At 28.7% G+C, this 3,105-nt stretch overlaps 1 protein-coding gene across 1 annotated transcript in view; it reads right to left on the reverse strand.

Annotated features, from left to right (window-relative positions):
* The window catches only part of LOC123015653 (octopamine receptor Oamb), a 90,514-nt gene extending 89,091 nt beyond the window's left edge, over positions 1 to 1,423 (reverse strand). The window contains exon 1 of the mRNA XM_044415523.1: positions 1,292 to 1,423. The gene's annotated coding sequence lies outside the window, so the exon portion shown is untranslated. The remainder of the gene's footprint in view (positions 1 to 1,291) is intronic.
* Positions 1,424 to 3,105: the final 1,682 nt, after the last annotated feature.

Below are 3,105 nucleotides of genomic sequence, written 5' to 3' on the forward strand. Positions count from 1 at the left end.
TAAAAACAAAACAAAAAATTACGAATTAGATCAAAAATTGTGTTATTTTTGCCTTTGTCGAGTGTCTTAAGTGTGTTTTTGAGCAGTTTTGACAATATTAGAAAAAATTAAATTTGGTAATCTGGTGAAAATCCGGAAACTTTTTCAGCTCGGATCTGGTGAATTTAATTTTTTTGAGCCTGCAACACTGCTTTCGTAACCATGACAACTTTGTTAAAGCATCCAKACGCGTGCTTTAATGGCCTCAGCAATGTTGCCAAGTCTGGTGAAATTTCACCAGATCTGGTGATTTTTATGCTAATTTAGTCATTCGGTGAAAACACTTGTAAAAATTCTAATATTTGACGATTTTTAGAAATGTAGGTAAGCAAAAAATTAAAATATTTTGAAATTATTTTTTTAGGCGTGTATTCGTCTAAACATTTAGTAAAATTAACTTTTTTGCGCAATGGTCAAGAAACAAATTTTTTTTTTTATTTTTTATATACGAGTTGTAAATTAAGTCAAAAATAATGTCACTTTTTTGTTTTTTTTGGGAGCATTTTGTATGTTTTTTTTTTTAATCAAAAATGCAGTTATTTTGCCATTTTTTTTTAAATAAGTCGAAAAACTACTAAATTAGTTACAAAAAAACTGGTTTTATTTGTTTTTTTATGAGATTTCACTCAAAAAATCGCCAAATTCGGTTTAAAAATACAGTATTTTTGGCTTTTTTGCAGTTTGATAGTAGGTTTTACAGCCAGAAACAAATCTACATATTTTGCAAAATTTCGTAAAAAACAAACCAAAAATTGACCAAATTATGCCAAAATTGGCGTTATTTTTGCATTTTTAGCGTACATTTTTTTTCAAAATTTAGTTTTACTTTTTTCAAGTCTTTAATCAGGTTTTTTGCAAGATTTTTCTAGAACAAATCAAAAAAACACCAAATCAATTCTTCTTTCAGCTCGGATCTGGTAAATTTAATTTTTTTGAGCTGGCAACACTCAATTTACAATTTAAATGTTTAAGCAACATGTAAAAAACTGTAAAAACTAAATTGTGCATTTTTTAGAACTTAAAGATCATTAAAGAATGACAAGGCTTCAAAAATTGTTTAGTGTAATTTCTTGTTTGCTAATTTCGTAGCATTTTTTTCCCGTCAAAGCCACCTTATCTCTCACCCTCTAATTAGAATTTGCCGGATTCGCGTTCCCTTATACGACAGATAGAAAATCAACGTTGTAATTTACCAAGTCGTTTATTTGAAACACATAAAACTTGTTTATTTCCTTAATACAATTAATTATACCTGAATTTGATTTGCTTCACATTCGTCACTTTGCATAGTTTTCAACACTTGAAAAACACTACAAACAGCACTCAAAATCSRCTGAAACTAACCACAACTCCTCCAGTTTCAACACGACTCACTGCAATTTAGACAAAATCGTTGAAAAATTATCAAACTTGCAGTGTAATTGCTTGTCGTATAAATAAACCGAGGCAAAAAGTGACTCATGGTTACCCAAAACGGATCTTTAAGTGCCCCGCTTTGTTTGGCGAAAACGAGTCGTAATTTTGTGGTTTTTGACCGACCAAACGACGTCCAAGACGCGAAAATCGACGCTAATTACGCTTCATTGTTCGCATTTAAGAAAAAAAATGAAACGTGGACGACTTACAGTCACGCGATTTTTCGCCTTTTTGTGTTGCGATTTTACTCAATTGTTTGCTCTCATAACAATAATCCTAATGAGGAGCGAGCTTAATGGTCAATGAAGCGCAAATGTAATATTAATTATTCATTTGAATAATCTCGGATCGTTAACATAATGTTTACTTTTATAGCAACAATTTCAACAAGCACGTAAAGGTAATAAACAGACCCAAAAAAAACGAACAACTATAAACAATTTTTACACAAAAGAACCAAGGTTCACTTGTACTACACTGAGGCCATTAAAGCACGCGTTTGGATGCTTTAATGGAGTTGTCATGGTTACGAAAACAGTGTTGCCAGGTCAAGAAAATTAAGAAGAATTTCCGGATTTTCACCAAATTACCAAATTTAAATTTAAAAATTGACAAAAGCAAAGATAACACTATTTTTGATCTAGTTCGTAATTTTTTGTCTTGTTTTTAACGAAATTATGCGAAATATTTACATTGTTACCTGAAAAACGTGTTAAAACGCTTCAAAGAGGCAAAAATGTTGACTTGATTTAGTGTTTTTTGGTTTGTTCTAGCAAAATTTTGTAAGAAACTGAGATTATAGGTTCAAAAACCTGCTTAAACACTTGAGAAATTTTTTTAATCTTTGTATTTAAAATTTTGAAAAATAATTTTGTTTTTGGCTCAAAAATGTACTATTAAACGCTCCCAAAAAGGCCAAAATAATGTACTTTTGAGCACAATAATTTAGGAGATTTCTTTTGAATGATATCATAAAAGAACAAAACATTTTTTTAACTAATTTAGTGGTTTTTCAACTTATTTTTGAGAAAATTTGACAAATTAATTGCGTTTCTGGTTAAAAAAAAACGTTTATAATGCTTAAAAAAACAAACAAGTGTAGTTATGTTTGATTTAAAAAAAAACTGAAAAACGTGTGAAACCAGTTCAAAGAGGTAAATGTTGACTTGATTTGGGTTTTTTTTTGGTTTGTTCTAGCATAATTTTGCAAAAAAACTGAGATTATAGTTCAAAAACCTGTTTAAAAACTTGAGAAAGAAAAACCAATTTTTTTAAACTTTGTATAATACAATTTTTGATCTAATTCGTAATTTTTTGTCTTGTTTTAAACGAAATTTTGCGAAATATTTACATTGTTACCTGAAAAACGTGTTAAAACGCTTCAAAGAGGTGAAAATGTTGACTTGATTTGGTGTTTTTTGGTTTGTTCTAAAAAAAAATGCAAAAAAGTGAGATTATAGTCCAAAAATCTGCTTAAATACTTGAGAAAGGTGTAATTTTTTTAATCTTTGTATTTAAAATTTTGAAAAAAGGCCAAAATAATGTACTTTTGAGCACTATAATTTAGAGGATATCTTTTGAATGATATTATAAAAAAACAAATAAAACATTTTTTTAACTAATTTAGTAGTTTTTCGACTTATTTTTGAA

The sequence above is a fragment of the Tribolium madens genome, unplaced genomic scaffold (genome assembly GCF_015345945.1).
Source record: "Tribolium madens isolate multiple individuals breed KSU strain unplaced genomic scaffold, Tmad_KSU_1.1 Scaffold_19;HRSCAF=116;Tcas5.2_LG9, whole genome shotgun sequence".
Taxonomy (NCBI): Eukaryota; Metazoa; Arthropoda; class Insecta; order Coleoptera; family Tenebrionidae; genus Tribolium; species Tribolium madens.